We start from the raw sequence: 16,415 nt of genomic DNA, 5'->3' as shown, positions 1-16,415 counted from the left end.
CACAATTATGTGCTGGCAGGCAGGGGGGTGGGGGGGGGGGGGGGGGGGGCTGGAGCCGTAGTCTTTAGGCAAGTAAAACAACTTAGGCAAGTAAAACAACTTGGTTATGGTTTGGGTTAGGCTTAAATAACGAAAATGTTAAATGTGACCTATGGTTGAAATGTAGACTTTGGACATGCTAGGATCGAACACAGATACGATTGCGGACGTTGAGAAGGGGTTGACATTAGGTGGGTCATATACCAATTGTAGTACAAGTGAATGAGAACAGACATTTTTCACTTGTGTCTGTGTACCTTGTCCTATATAAACACAATATAACTGAAATTATAATTGAAAATCATCCAACAGTGGGCTACTGGGCACAGTGGCACAGTGGTAGCGTTCTTGCCTCGCATTCTCGCCTCAGAGCAAGAAGGTCCTGGGTTCGATTCCGCCTGGCACTGGGGGTATGTCTACCCCTACCTTCAGTGCCTGATGACCAGGTGGGCTATCTCATCAAACTGGCCTTTCTGTGTGAATTTTGCATGTTCTACCCGTTAAGAGTTCTCCGTTTCAACCCAGCTCGGGCTGAGCAGAAAATATTTTTTCTTATGCATTTACAGTCAACCAAATTGATACTCTCTTTATTCTCTCACTCTCTTCCATGCTTACACAAACACACACACATGCATGCACGCACACACACACACAGCTTAGAGTTCTCAATTTCGGCCTGGGCCCAACGGAACCCGACCTAGCCCGACGGGCTCGGGCCGGGTTCGGGCTGAAAGTTTTTGCTAATTGGTCTGGTCAGTCTTGGGCTTCAACTTACTAGGGTCGGGTCTAGAGATGAAAGGATATGAAAATTCATATTATGATTATAGTGACCAAAATTATCACGGTTATCAGTATTACCACGGTATTGTTGAAATGTGCTGAAAATGTTCAAAAAGTACTACCGGTAATACAGTCACAGAAATTTCACCAAGTTTTATATTGAAAACTCAGACCCAAAAAGGACTGATACACTCACTGAAATCATTTATCCAAGACTGCGTCTTCATCTGTGAGACGGTTGCCAACTTTGGTTGATGACGGACAGTATTTACCATGTTTTTCAAGGCGCTGTAATCACGGTAACACGGTAATCACGGTACCACGGTTTTAATGGTAATGAAAATTTTAAATAGTACGGTTATCTTAAGGAATTTTAAACCGTTATCGTTTCATCCCTAGTCGGGTCGGGTTTGAATTTTCAGGCCCGTTGAGAACTCTACTCGCCGTGCTTCCCGGGTTTCCTCCATATACGTAACTTCAAGATGGACCCCCATTAAAAACATGCAGTGGTGATTGGAAGAAGTTGGTCCCTGGGTGCTTCACTGCAGCTGCCCACCGCTCCTGGCCTGACCATGGAGGAGGACGAGCCAGGATGGGTCAAACGTGGAATACAAATTTCATGGCACCTCCAATTGCATGTGTGTGTGTGTACTGGCTGACGTGCATGTATGTGCATGTGTGGTGTGTCGTCTGTGACGAAATAAAGACGGGGTTTGTCCGTCCGGTTTCTTACAGTAGAATCCCTACTGATAATACAGCCAGTATTAGGGATGTCGAAAATGAAAAAAATTCTTGACTGACAACCGACCCTCATTAGCTGACTATTGATCGGTTAACCGAGAAGATTAAAGATTTGACTGTCTGTGACCCATTAAACAATTACCATAAAACAGACGCTTTATTTTTCATTAGAAAGCATTTATTTTTACATCTACAAGCAGGAAAAAAACACATTAACAAAACGAAAAGAAGTTGAATCCTCCAGCACACGAAAGAAAAACAACTGCTTAGCACGCATTGCAAAAGGGGGCAACGCGGGCAGGAAAAAAAATCCATACTCAGAATTCTCAAATGAATTATGGAACTGCAGATGTCGGATTTAGTCTAGAAAAATAAGCAGAAACCAATTTTAAACGCTCAGAACGAAAATGTGTTGCTGGTGAACAAATTTCCACTTTGAAGTGCGCATGACACAGCCGCCCTGTGGCTCGGAGGCTGCAGGGCGCACTGACAAAACGGTCATCGCTCTCTCCTCCTTTTAGCAACATTCTCACTAATCCCACAATGGTTTACCTGCCTTTGAGATCTGCAAAAAAAAATTGCTTCTCCCCCTCTCCCTCTCTTCACACCTCATCCGCGACTCCAGAAATGAATATAAACAGAACTATACACCATGGTGTCTGTAGCTGTCTGTGTCTGTCCGCCTCAAGTAGCCTATATCAGGGCTTGTGTGTCTGTCTGGCTGCGCAACACATGACAAGAGGACGAGCGCCAGAGTCCTGCGCGGGTCTGATTTTCAAGACCCGGTTCCGCCCGGCCCCGCGACGTGCAGTACCGACCCCGCTCCGCGAACCCGCTCATATGATCAGTCAGTACCGCAACCCACCCCGCCCCGCAGACATGAGACCCGCGCCCCGCTCCGCCTCCGCATATATAATTTTTTTTGAAGTGAACATAACCAAAGTAACTGCGATCGTTTCACAATTCACACAGGAAGCGAATAGCGGTTTTTTCTGGCCGAGTCACTGACGAGAGCCAACAACGGTAGTCGGTGCAGTCGGACTCGGCAGGCATTGCATAATGTTATTTACAATTAAGCACATTGACGGTGTTTTGACACTGACTGGTGCCAGTGCCAGCAGGCCAGCCAGGGGGCCAGGCAGCAGCTAAAGGAAACATGCTAGCCTTGCTGGCGCTGGCTGTCATGCAATGCAACAAGCTAGCTAGCATAGGTCTAGGTCATTTCTGTTTATACCTGACCGGAGCGAGGGAGAGCTGACCCGGAAGGAAAGGACCAGCGGAAATGATTGAGGTCAAAGACGTCAGGTCAGACTCAGACAAAACATGAAGTTACACACTGAATTATTATCGTTATATAAAAAGTAAATAAAAATACATATATTATACAACACCCGCGACCCGGGCCGCATGTTGTTTATTCTACCCAGATCCAAACCCGCAAATAAAATTAAGACAAAATAACACCCGCCCCCCGCATTTTTTTGCGGGTACCTGCCGGGGCCCCGCGGAACCCCGACCTGGTGCAGGACTCTGACGAGCGCAGGGAGACCCCGCCGCCAGTCCGCAGCTGTCAGTCAGTGTTAATCAATGCATACAGTCGCCTACAAATGGATCTGGCTCTAAATGTGCGCATATCATGTCTATCATTTGGCGGTGCAGCTCTACACACCCTGACAGACAATCCGTCTCTCGTGATTTTTTTTTTCCGAGCTGGCATGTGTTGGACAGTAAAAAGTAATAGTCAATTAGACTGCTTCATGTCTGCATCTTTGGAACATGGTAAAAACTAAATTGTTTTGCGTGTTTCATCATTCAGTGTGCGTGTATGTGTGCATGATGAATGTGGAGGCAGGCAGACAGGGAGGGAGGAGAGGGAGAGTGAGACCGAATTAGTTTGTTGTCGAATGATTTACTATCATCCACAATGATTAACGCACTAATCCGGAGGGAAACAACAACATGATTATCAGGCACTCCCCCACTGATGCGACCCCGTGACATTTTTACTTGCATTTGCATTGCCCACCCACATGGCATGGCATGGGATGTGTGTTAAAGGGCACGTGCAACATTTCTTCTAACCGTTTAACCGAGTATTAATCGGTTAATGTTGAAAGGGTCGATTATTGGTTAAACGGTTATCGGTTGACATCCCTAGCCAGTATCTCACAGTATTCCACAGAAGTCAGCCCACTCCAGTGTTCCCAGTTAAATCACATCTAGCTAAAACACATCACATCAAATAGGGTTAGACGTACCAGAGCCCTCCCCCTCCCCCGGTAGAGTAGTTCCGGAGCAGCGGATTGAGTGGCCCTGACCGCGTGACCACCTTCAACCCTTGCTGGAGGGCTGACCGTGGGTAGCTACTGGGACGTAAGTTGGGGCTTGGCCAGCCCCGGCTGGGTCACCTGGGCGAGGGTGTATGATGTTTGCGAGACCCGAAACATCCTATGACCCCAGGGTACATCACTGAGGATACGTCCCAGTTATGCATCCATGCGATGTTTTTTCTTTATTAGTTAGCCTGGCTTAGCCAGTGACTCATAGGAATAGACTACGTGACAACCAGGAAAGACTAGTGACTACTGGAGAGTCAGTTGACAGCCGGAACAGGGACGGCACCCGGGTAGCAGTATGGGTTAGCTCCCCAGCCTGCGTCTTCCGTGAGGAAGAAGCCCAACAACCCACAAGAGGCCTTTTAGGAGGGCCATTCAAGCCACAAGTGGAGACTGCAGTGCCACCAAGTACTGGTACTGCATGGTGTCCACTAAGATACCATCACCTCGGAATGAGATGTTTGGAGCGGGGGAGTCTGGTGCAGCGCACAGGTCGTAGACCTGGTGAGACGAGGGAGGAGCCCGGCCGGGTGGCAACCCACAGAGCCCAGTCCCTCTACGTACCAGACCCCTCCCCCGGTCCCGGCAGAGTAGTTCCGGAGCAGCGGATTGAGTGGCCCTGACCGCGTGACCACCTTCGACCCTTCCTGGAGGGCTGACCGTGGGTAGCTACTGGGACGTAAGTTGGGGCTTTGCCAGCCCCGGCTGGGTCACCTGGGCGAGGGTGTATGATGTTGCGAGATCCGAAACATCCTATTACCCCAGGGTACATCACTGAGGATACGTCCCAGTTATGCATCCATGCGATGTTTTTTCTTTATTGGTCTGCCAATTGATTGTGTTGATATTTATGCCTTTTATGAAATATCGGATATTGGCCGTTATGATGAATGTTCCTCTCTGAGCACAGCTAGATTTCAAGGTATCAATTGACCTATCACTAAGTCCCGCCCCAAACGCAGACGAGCAAATCACAGCGTGTGCAGCTCCACAATACACTCGGACAACTTGAGCCTAGAGCTCCATAGAGAAGCATAGAAAAGCAGAAGAAATCGGGATTCTCCTCTGGTTTTATGGTGTTTGATACAGTTATAAGTTGAAAAAAATTGCCAAGCAATGTGCATGGGGGTAAATGGAATATTACGAGGTATCCTGGGAGGCCAGGTAATGGATAATAATAAATTAGTAAACGTAGATCCACTCACATCCACAGTGCTACTGTTTTGGACGTTAAAGCTGCAATCGTGGTGACAGCGAGATTAGTCTAAGTTCTCCCTAATTTGCCTTCCATGATCCAAAGGTAGCATGGAATCATCATGGTATACAGAAAGGCTGGTTTATCTGCCAGGAAAGACTCTGAGAAATGCGAGAGATAGAAGTAATTTCACATGGCGTGCTCAAAAGAAATGAGTAGACTTAGCTTTAATCCACAGTAGGCAGACTCTTAGAGGTTCATTCATTGTTCTCACTGGCAGTTCAAAACCAGTATGTCTCATGGGAAGTGCGATGTGATCCTGTCCTGTCTATGAAATTGCCATTCGAGCAAACACACTCAAATCCAGACTGAGGGCACACTCATACATTCACTGCCCAACGACATGTGAAGTTTGCATTTCGAACGATCGACAGACAGACAGATACAGACAGACAGACAGATAGACGGATAGATGGATAGATACAGACATTGAGACAGACAGAGAGATAGAGAGCTCACTTCTCTCAAGAGAAAATGTGGAGGGTTAAAGTCTTAACACATTCACTGCCAGCCGTTTTTTTTTTACTGTAGGTAGGTTCTGCCAGAGGGTTTTTTTGAGGATTCTGGCTCATCTTTCAAGACCCGAGGATTCTTTTCTGCTAAGATTTTGTGAACACACAATATCTCAAAAGAACTACCGGTAATAGAATGTGTGCTTTCTCTGTCTAAAAGAGTTAGTTTGTAGAGTTAGTAGTTATGTAAGCATTAGCAGTTGAATACAGCATGGTTTCAGCGTCAGAAAAATTATTCTGAGATAAACGGCTTTTTGTGAAATTCGATAGAACAGTCACTTTAACCATTCATTTTTGGCATCAGTAAGACGTCAGACATCTAAACAATAGTTTTGAACAGTAATTTCCTCCATAACAGCAGGAAACCCCCCTCTGCTTCCAACTCCTCCCTCCTTGTGTGTTCTTCTTGGCTGCAGCGGCCGTGTCACAAGCTCGTTGCTGCTGCTGTAACCTCGCGTCACCAGCTCACTGCTTTGCTGCTGCTGTGCCTGTCTGCGAGGCCGCTCTTTGAGGAAGTCTGGATGGACTCGCTCATTTCTTGGAGTTTTGGTTGAGAGCTTTGATGAAGCTTTTGCGATTCTGGTCATATTTATGCTGCGTGTTTCAAAGTGTGTTCCACCTGTAATCTATTATGCAAATTTGCAATCCCGCACCGCCAGCAATCAGCGCGAAAGTGAAAGCGTTTTCGCCATCCATTTTACTGTATGAGAACGGCTTCCTCGCGCTTTTCCCTCCAGTTTTGGCTCGCCTCTTTCTACTGTGGAGAGACATGTCGCCACTCAGTGGGTCGGTAAAATAGATTATACACATTCAATACCTCCAATTCTGGTATAGGAGACGTAAAAGGGTTAGATCAACGTCCCACCGTCAAAAAACACGTAAAAACACGTCATTGGCAGTGAACCGTTGGATTTTGTTTGACGTAAAAACACGTCATTGGCAGTGAACGTGTTAAGAGTGTTAAAATGTGAAATGGAGTTAACAAAGGGAAGAAAAGGGGAACATTTTTCTAAAATTAAAGCACTTTTAAGATGCACATTTTTCCAAAGCACTCTGTTGTATGTTATTTTTAAATGCAGCCATTATTTTACTTGAAATGAGAAAAGAACATGTATTTATTATTAGTGTAGGCTAGTTATTTATAATTAAACCAGTTAAATATGAAAACTGTAAATAAACATTGTTGATGTTTATTTTGAGTCAGTCGTTGACTACATGTCAGGTGTAGAGGAGTGTGCACACAAATGCAGAAAAACAGAAGGCAGACAGGATTCCAGGAGCAACAAAAGGGTTTTTACTAGAGACTTTCAATACAAAACAACAAAAAACCACTAGCTCAGAGCTAGGCGACAAAGTTGAAACATGAAAACACTGGTAACACTAGGGATAAAGGAACATACTATACCAGACAGGGTAGACAATGACTGGACAAAGACTCAGACAATATAAAGACAGAGGTAACTAATGAAACATGAGGGACAGCTAGGGAAGGCAGGAACACAGAGGGCAAAACGGGAGAACTGATTGGTGAGGAAAACTCAGGTAATGGGACAGACTGACGAGCGAACATAGGCAACAGGTGGGAGGAAAACAGATAACACACAAGGAATAAACATAACAAAGGCCTTTCTCTATATTATGACTAATAGTAGGCGTAGTAATAGCTCCTCCTCAGCCGGTTATACAGTTATGCACATGTATGATGTTGTATATTAAGTGATCCCATAGGGGGCACTGCAGTAGTTCTGGAGCTGTGTGATGCAGGGGTTTTGGGCGAGGAAGAATAAAGCTTGACGTGTCATGAGTCTGTCTAACACAACAGTAGTCACAGTATGCTCTATCCCAGCTCCTAAGGAATTACACATGTGGAATTACACACATAATGATAACCGAGCAGGCCACGCTGTGGCCTGAGAGTTACACTACATACAGACATTGTACCATTAGGCTACTGCAATCATTGAAGTAGCCTAAGTTCAATGGCACTGAATCATAGCGCAAGCTACGTTACAATGTTCCAGACCTTTGCTTGAGGACATTTTCTCTAACTGGACCTCTATGAATTTTAATTGAGTACACCTGCCCTAAACGAGGGAATTAATCCTGTTCCCCAAATAAATGTGAGCTAGTCTAAAGAGAAAACATCCAGCAGGAAACATGTTAAAAGCTGTAGGCTCTGCTGATCTGCTGCTACACCAACGTGCGTGCCGTTGTCTCGCTATGAAAAACATCTACACTATTAATTTAAAGATTCTTGAATATACAGAGGTACATGAAATAGATTACCAGGTGCCACTCTTCAATTCGGCATACAGTATATATAATCCATGGAGAGGTTACTCTAAGTGAATAAAATGTAAATTCTGGATGTGAGTCGTCTGTTATCCCCACTGGTTATCCCGCTGTCTTCCTCCGTTAAAACGGCATGTTTTTTAATGCAGTTTGATTACAGATTCGCTAAAGCCGTTTTCATGCACATATCACATTTATTTTTATCGATAGCTTTAAATGTTGTACATCGCCCTGCATGTAGTCTCTTAGAACAGACGAGTTGGCTTCCGCAATTTTCAAATACTTCCGCCATACCATTTGTAATTCGTGGGGGAGAAGCATGCACCAACCGAAATGGGAAGCAGAAAGGCGGGTCTTCCGCTCATTAGTCCAATCAGAATTTTTTTAATGCGGGTCTTCCGCTCATTAGTCCAATCAGAATTTTTTTCCGTGGTCGTGATTGGTCGGATTTTGTCGAACTTCCTTTCAGTCTGAAGGTTTTTTTCCCAACTTCCTTGTGCATGTTCTGGGGGTGTAACGTACAGACTGTTTAGCTGCATTCGCCGGATGTAGATGAGACAGACTGTTTTAAGAGACTACCCTCCATGGCATAGTGAAGTACTTTCTGATGGCTTCTAGACGATATCAGGCCTCAAAAAGTTGTGAAGAGCATCTTGGGATATAACTTTGACAATGACGGCTGCCATTTATTCTAGTCAGCATGCCCTGTGTTTGTCCGAGTGAGCACGGGGAGTGGGGCTTAGCGTCAATTGAGTTTTAGTGTCCCATAATCTAAATGCTGCATCAGAAACATTTCCACCCTGACAAGAAGGGGGAAACACAGCATATTGTACTTTTTGGAATGAAAATAGTCAAATATAAAGATATTGAACATTGGCAGAAAATCTTGGTTACAAAATAGCATATCACCCTTCAAAATTATGCATCGTTCAAACCCTACACATCACATCACCCATCATCAGATGCAGGAACCACAGTATATGTGCAGTATATACATAGTATGGTACAGTATATACATAGTATGTTGCAGTATATACATAGTATGGTGCAGTATATACGGTGCAGTATATACATAGTGTGCAGTATATACATAGTATGGTACAGTATACGTCATCAAAGTAGGAAAAGGTTAGTAATGACCACTATAGAAAATCCACAGTTGAAGAACTTGCAGAGATCAAAGGAAATGTATAGATCCACATGAAAGGGGCATCAAAGGCTTAGCGAGGCATCATACTGCACGAATCTAATTAGTAGAAGGAAATGGAAAACCTTTTAATGCCATGGATAAAGAGCCGGGTTTGTATGATTTATGACATGCAGCTGTTTCAGTCAGAAAAGGGTGGAAGAGATAGAGTGAATTTGATGCAGCAGACAGTGAAGCATGGCCAGTAGGGGGTCTTGTGAGTCAACAGACACCTGAAGGAAAACAATGACAGAGGGAGAGAGAGAGCTGTTGTTGAGCTGTTGAGGTTGAAGACTACAGGACTGTGCGCGCCGCTCTCACCTCTCTTTTGTTTATTCATGTTTTTGTGTAAATCACACTAGGGATGCACACGATTAATCGAAGATCTATTGATCGATTGTTAAGGATTTACTCGAGCACGTTAAATTTACTCGATCAAAACAACATGCAATATCTGTCAGGAGAACAGTGTTTTCAAATCATGTTTCAATGATCCCCCAGAGGGCGCAATGATATCACTATAGCCCTTTTTAGACACGTCACGCAGTGAACTCTGACTGAACTCCTGAAAAAAACTTTACTCGGATGGCAGCCATCTTGTGGTCTGGAAGAAGAGAGGAAAACACACCGTTGAAAAGATGAAGCGGGCGAAGAGAAGCATTGTGTTGGAGCATTTTTAAAAGAAAGGAGAAGACAACACATCAACAACAACAATGCTCTAGTCTATCACTTGAACAATGTTCATTCTGATAAATTGCCTGGCTCCTCCTCGTCTCACCTGGAGCAACCAAGCATCAGCTCAGCGTTTAAGAGAAGAAAGTAAATCAAAGTACCAAAACAAACCAGGTACATGCTGCTGCCACCAGCATGTAGGGGTGTTGAGCTGAGAGAGGGAGAGAGAATGACTGAAGCTGCCACTATTTATGAATGAGCTCTATGATTAACAGATGAGGATCAGCTGAGTCCAGGCATAAGCAATGGCACTGGAATGGAGAGGAGGATCAGCTGAGGATTGAGAAACGTACAATAAGGGGGAGCGCATCACACCCCCACCCTAAGTTACTGAATCATGGTTTCTGAAAACGCCACCACAGAAAACATAATTCAGATAAACAAATTACTGGTGCGACAATGCATCAGCCAAAACATTATCTTTGCCACGGATATGCTGAATTTTCAAATTGTAGCCTTGTAGTTCGAGACTCCAATTCATTAACCGCCTGTTTTTATTTCGCATCCGGTGCAAAAACACCAGAGGATTATGGTCGGTGTACACGATTATAGGAACGCTCGAGGAACCAACATATACCTCAAAATGGTCCAAAGCCAAAATCAAGGCCAGACCCTCTTTTTCGATGGTGGAATACCATTTCTCATATGGTTTGAACTTTTTAGAAAAGTAACAAACGGGATGTTCCACACCATCAGAACCATCCTGAAGAAGGACCCCACCAACGCCACTATCACTGGCGTCCACAGCCAATTTGAACGACCTGTCAAAATCGGGCGCCGCAAGCACGGGTGCACTCAATAGCACACTTTTAGTCTGGTTGAAAGCCGTTTGACAGCCCTCAGTCCATTTGAGGGCTCCAACTGACCTTTGGACTCAACATGTTGGTCAGAGGTGCAGCCACGGAAGAAAAGTTGTTACAGAACCCTCTATAATACCCCACCATCGCCAAATAACGACGGAGTTCAGTCCTAGAGTTGGGAGCTGGAAATGCTACAATAGCCTCCACTTTAGACTGAATAGTACGCACACAACCACGACCGACCACTTTCCCAAGGTACTGGTACAAGGTGGCTTGGCCAAATTCACACTTGCCGAGGTTAATTGTCAGGTTTGCATCAGCAAGACGCTTGAATACCTCTCTCAAATGACCAATATGCTCTGTCCATGACCGAGAGCACACAACCAGATCATCAAGATAGGCTTCACAAAAAGACAAACCAGACAAAACTATATTAACCGCGCTGGAAAGTAGCCGGTGCGTTGCGCATACCGAAGGCCATTACCGTGTACTGCAGGAAATCATCAGGTGTAACAAATGCAGAGATTTCCTTCGCCCGCTCAGTTAATGGAACTTGCCAATAGCCTTTCAAAAGGTCCAGTTTGGAGACAAAAGTAGCACAACCGACATGATCGACGCAATCCTCCATCCGTGGGAGAGGATAACTGTCAGCAATGGTTACATCATTAACCTTTCGAAAATCAGTGCAAAAACGATCCCGCCATTGGCTTTTACAACCAACAGACAAGGAGAGCTCCATGGACTACAGCTGGGCTCAGCTATGTCATGCTGCAGTATATAATCCACCTGTTTCTTAAACGGCGCCGCTTCTCTGGATTAACACGATATGGATGCTGTTTAATAGACTTTGTACCACCCACATAAATGTCGTGTTTCAAAAGGCACGTCTGTTTCGGCATGTCAGAAAACAAGGACCTATTTGCCTCAACTAACTGAATCAAATCTCCACGCTGAGACTCAATCAGGTGAGACAAACACAAGTCAAGGGACTGCAACGCCTCTGAGTTTGACAATTTACCGTGCGTTACAGCCACTGACAACCCGCCCTCTCCCACTTCAGCAGTGGACAGCGCCACTGTGGTCAAGACGGATTTTGACGTTTCAGCACTGGACAGTTCCTCAAGCTGAGGATTCACAGTCTCTCTGTCACAGTACTGCTTCAACATGTTTACATGGCACAAACGACTTCTACGCTTGCGATCAGGAGTGGCAATAAGGTAATCCCTTTCACCCATCTTCCTTTCAACTTGATAAGGGCCACTATAACGAGCTTGCAGGCTAGACCCAGGAATTGGCAGTAACACCAAAACTTTATCCCCGGGGAAAAACTCCCTGCTTTTTGCTCTCCTGTCAAACCACCCTTTCATTTTCGTTTGTGCCGTGTTAAGGTTCTCCATAGCCAACTCGCATGCCCGCTGCAACCTGAAGCGAAAACTACTGACAAAATCCAGCACATTTTTTTTAGTGTCCTCCTGCAACCATTTTTCCTTCAGAAGCTTTAAAGGACCGCAAACCGAATGGGCAAAAACTAAGTCAGCAGGACTAAACCCAAGTGACTCCTGCACGACCTCCCGCACTGCAAACATCATCAGATGAACGCCATCATCCCAGTCTTTTTCAAATTCCAGACAATAAGTGCGCAGCATGGATTTTAATGTCTGGTGAAAACGCTCAAGTGTGCCTTGACTTTCGGGATGATAAGCGCTGGAATGGCAGTGCTTTATGTCCAGCTGTTTCAAGACTTGAGCAAACACACGGGACATAAAGTTTGAACCTTGATCAGTTTGAATCACTTTTGGGAGACCAAACAAAGAAAAAAACTTGGTCAGAGCCTTCACAATAACAGGAGCTGTAATTTTGCGAAGCGGGATCACTTCTGGAAAGCGAGTTGATAAACACATGATCGACAGCAAAAACTTGTTTCCAGCCTTCGTTCGTGGAAGTGGGCCTACGCAGTCAATTATGATACGCTCAAAAGGCTCACCCACCACAGGAATTGGATAGAGAGGAGCAGGGGCAATGGTCTGATTTGGTTTGCCCGATACTTGGCATGTGTGACAAGATCTACAATGCTGAACCACATCCCTCTGCGATCATACGTTTTATTAACCCCTAGATGGCCCGCTAAAGGCCTATCATGGGCCATAGACAGAATTTCGCTCCGGTACTTGTGTGGCACAACGATTTGCTTAACACGTTCACTGCCGTTGACGAGATATCTCGTCTTAAAAAATCCAACGGTTGACTGCCGTTGACGAGATATCTCGTCTTAAAAAAAAAAAAAAAAATGTTGACGGTGGGACGTGGATCTAACCCTTTTACGTCTCCTATACAAATATTGGAGGTATTGAATGTGTATAATCTATTTTACCGACCCACTGAGTGGCGACAGTGCTCTCCAGAGTAGAAAGAGCCGAGCCAAAACTGCAGGGGAAAGCGCGAGGAAACCGTTCTCATACTGTAAAATGGATTGGCGAAAACGCTTTCGCTTTCGCGCTGACGCACAGCGGTGGCGCACAACGGTGGGGGGTTCCAAGAATAGACTGGGTGCACACTTTGAAACACGCAGCATAAATAAGCCCAGAATCGCAAGAGCTTCATCAAAGCTCTCAACCGAAACCCCAAGAAACGAGCGAGCCCCATCCAGACTCGCCCCGACGAGGGGCAGCCAGGCAGCAGCCAGGCAGCAGCAACTCGCTTGTGACAGACCCGCTGCAGAGCCAAGGAGGGCGGAGGAGAACGCCCACGGAGGGAGGAGTTTGAAGGAGAGGCGGGTTTCCTGCTGTTATGGAGGAAATTACTGTTCAAAACTATTGTTTACATGTCTGACGTCTTACTGATGCCAAAAATGAATGGTTAAAGTGACTGTTCTATCGAATTTCACAAAAAGCCGTTTATCTCAGCTTAAATTTTCAGACGCTGAAACCATGCTGTATTCAACTGCTAATGCTTACATAACTACTAACTCTACAAACTAACTCTTTTAGACAGAGAAAGCACACATTCTATTAGTTCTTTTGAGATATTTTGTGTTCACAAAATCCTAACAGAAAAGAATCCTCGGCTCTTGAAAGATGAGCCAGAATCCTCAAAAAAAAACCTTGGCAGAAGCTAACTACAGTATTGAAAAAACGGCTGGCAGTGAATGTGTTAACAATGGTCCAATCATCCTGAACAGATGCACTCAATGGAGACCATTTACGCATAAGCAAACCGTCCTTCAGAAAGACTCCTCTTGCCACAGACTCGACCTTCCCCTCTGAGACTGCATCATCAAATAAACATGACAAATTTGGATCATTTTTCTGTTCAGCAATCAGCTGATCACGAGACAGAGACAGCCGTCCAGCCTCCACAAGGTGAGTTTCACTAACCTGCTGGTCATAAGCAGACACAACAGGCACAAAACCACCATCCTGCTCTGTCATAAAACTGTCACTCAAATCAATTTCTTTGTCATTTTTGGCTTGATCTCTAGCCTTTGCACGAGTAACAGCACATGATGCAAAAACTCTGGGATACTTCTGAGCAAGCTCGTCTGGGCATTGTATCATTGGAACTGGCGTCACATCAGGAGTGACCAACACTTTCCCCCCAGCTAGATCATTACCCAGAATCAGGGACACTCCTTTTATGGGAAAGTGAGGACGTATGCCAACAGCTACCTGCCCCGAAACCAGCTCAGACTCGAGGATAATATTATGCAAGGGCACTCCTAATTTCTCCATACCAAAGCTCAGCACTGGAACATCAGAACCTACAAAACTGCTAGCTGAAAAAGGCCACACATCCTCCAGAATGAAAGATTGAGAAGCAGCACTGTCACGCAGGATTTTAACAGGGACTTTCTTATCCATTTTTCCCATGGACACAAAACCCTCCATAAGAAAAGGAGCAAAAACATCTAAATCATCTCCTTCAAACAACACAGGATCTTCTGGTACCCGCTGTATTTTCACCAAAGCCACTGGCTTTGCATTTTTTCTCTTTAGCACGGCACAGTGTGCCGCAATGTGTCCCATCCTTTTACAGTAAAAACACATTGGACTATCCTTGGCCCCCACATCATTAGGTTTAATATCGCCATCTTTTGAAACACTGCCACCCTCTTTATGAGCATTGCTACCCTCTAGTGGCGCAGAAAAGTGTGGAACAGAAAAAGTTCTGTCCCTGACATTCCCACCACGGTCCACTGGTCTGCCACTAAAACCAGAGGAGCGCTCTCCAAAAACAGCCTTATGAGTGAGCACGAATTCATCCGCCAATACAGCGGCCTTTGCCATGTCGGAGACTTTCTGTTCATTAAGGTACGTTGTTATCCTATCGGGAAGACAGTTTTTAAAATCTTCCATAAGCATCAATGATTTTAACTGGGCAAAATCTTGTGCCCCTTGTGACGTGCACCAATGCTCAAACAGAGCCGCCTTATCACGAGCAAAGTCCACGTATGTTTGATTGTCATGCTTCCTGAAACGTCTAAACTTTTGACGATACGCCTCAGGTACCATCTCATACGCTCGGAGCACAGCAGTTTTAACCATGTCATAGTCAAGACTGCTGTCAATGGACAATGAGGAATACGCGTCACGTGCTTTACCAACTAGGACGCACTGTAAAAGCATCGTCCACACCGCTCTAGGCCACTTCAATGACGTAGCCACACGCTCAAACAATGTGAAGTATGAAGTATTTGTCAACGTCTTTCTCACTAAACGGCGGAACCAGCCGTATGTTTCGGCTCACATCAAAAACAGGCTCCCCAGAAATGTGTTGGGAAGCACCACTGCCACCAAGCTCCACCTCACGGAGGTGAATCTGCGCCCTCTTGGTCTCCTCCTCAAGAGTAAGACGCTTGGTCTCCTCCTGAAGAGTAAGACGCTTCATTTCTTATTCAAATTGAAGCTCCTTCTCCCTCAAACTCGAAGCTAAGCGCTGAGACTCAACTTCCAACTGCTTCAACTGAATCATCTCAGATATTTTCTGACCAGAATCTACAGGAGACGTTAGTGTGCCAGGAGTATGAGGTAAAACCCCCTTTTCCACCAAACCTGCCCACACCTTAGCCTTAATCACCTGCTTCTTTTCCTGCTTAGAAATAGGCACTTCATAGTGTTCAGCAATTAACACCAAGCTGTCTTTAGTACAGCGATGAAACTTATCTACGCTAGGCGCCTCAACAAACTCATTCTTCACTTGCATCCTCAAAAAGTCAACACAAAAGCACAAAAGTGCTACTTAACAGGGGACCACTAATTCACCTCTCAGGCTACTGCAAACAAAAGGTTAGCAACTACAAAAGCAGAATACTGCAAACAAAAAGTCACCTAACCACCAAAGCAGTACAAAAAAAAATGGTTACCCCCACCCAAAAATAGTACCACTAGACTCCTACTGCCACTAGAAGTCTAAAAAAACATACAGGACCTACAAAAGCTTTGACGAGCCCCCATTATATGTTACGGCCACCTTTGAAAAGGCTCGCTTGGAGACCAATAACATATAAAAGAAGGAGTCAAAGAACAAGTTTGCCAAAAAAGAGAGTCTTTTTATTTTCCAACTCAAAAATTAGCTCTCTAGAAAAACCAAAACAACAAAGGGGTCAGGTGGGACAGCCAAACAGAACAAAAGAGCGGGCACACACTGGCCGACACACGGCTGGCGGACCAGGCACCACCCTAAACTACAAAACATAACAAACTAAACTGTAGAAACAAAGCCGCGAAAACTAAACCACCATACCCA

At 45.1% G+C, this 16,415-nt stretch overlaps 1 protein-coding gene across 1 annotated transcript in view; it reads left to right on the top strand.

The window, feature by feature from the left end:
- The window catches only part of fam184ab (family with sequence similarity 184 member Ab), a gene marked incomplete at both ends in the record, with an annotated part of 541,527 nt that overhangs the window by 492,503 nt on the left and 32,609 nt on the right, over window positions 1-16,415 (top strand). The window lies entirely within an intron of this gene.

This window comes from Poromitra crassiceps, assembly GCF_964638095.1.
Source record: "Poromitra crassiceps genome assembly, chromosome: 9".
Classification (NCBI taxonomy): domain Eukaryota; kingdom Metazoa; phylum Chordata; class Actinopteri; order Beryciformes; family Melamphaidae; genus Poromitra; species Poromitra crassiceps.
This window is presented reverse-complemented; position numbering and strand designations above follow the sequence as displayed.